The sequence below is a fragment of the Galeopterus variegatus genome, unplaced genomic scaffold, assembly GCF_000696425.1.
Source record: "Galeopterus variegatus unplaced genomic scaffold, G_variegatus-3.0.2 Scaffold6225, whole genome shotgun sequence".
NCBI classification, from domain to species: Eukaryota; Metazoa; Chordata; class Mammalia; order Dermoptera; family Cynocephalidae; genus Galeopterus; species Galeopterus variegatus.
This window is the reverse complement of record NW_007732336.1, coordinates 127,881-128,634: the sequence shown is the minus strand read 5'-3', so window position 1 is coordinate 128,634 and position 754 is coordinate 127,881.

Genomic DNA, 754 nt, shown 5'->3' with positions numbered 1-754 from the left:
TTTTTAATAGAGATAACTTCTAATTAACTCTTGATAGTAAAACATGCACCAAAATTCTAGACTAAAATGATAAATGGGGAAGGTGGGAGTGTTCATTGGATAGTTATAGCTTGCTAAATCCTGTGTCTGGGAGGAGACTGGATAACACTGAATAACTTTAGACTTCAGGAAAAATTTTTAACCCAGCAATATTAAGTCTTATAACAATATGGGGAAATAAGCACATTCATGAACTAATGGGAGTGAGAATCGATTCAACTACTTTAGACAGCAATTTGCCAATATCTAGAAAAACTGATAAGCATACCCCATCATTTTCAGCTACATACTATAAAGAAACTTGCAGCAGCATTTGTAATGGTGGATATTTTGAACAACTTAATTTCTTTTTTTTATTGTTATTGATTATACATATTTATGGGTCAAGAGCTGACTATCAGTACCTGTGCCCAAGTTGTGGTGAGGAAATCAATGCTATCAGCTTGCCCACCACCTCAAATTGCAATTATTCCCCATGTCCCCAATCCAACCTCTCCCATGCCCCCCTGACCCCCCACACCAGCAACCCTAATCTATTCTTTCCCTATGCAAGTTCAACACACCACTGAACAACACAATTCTTATATTTCTTCTCATATGTTCTTACTACAGTAAAGCAAAAGACAAGCAGAAATAAGAAAATCAAACTCCCATAATCTGCTTTCAGATAGTAATACTGTTACAGCTGACAACAGTTATGAAACAAACAAACAAA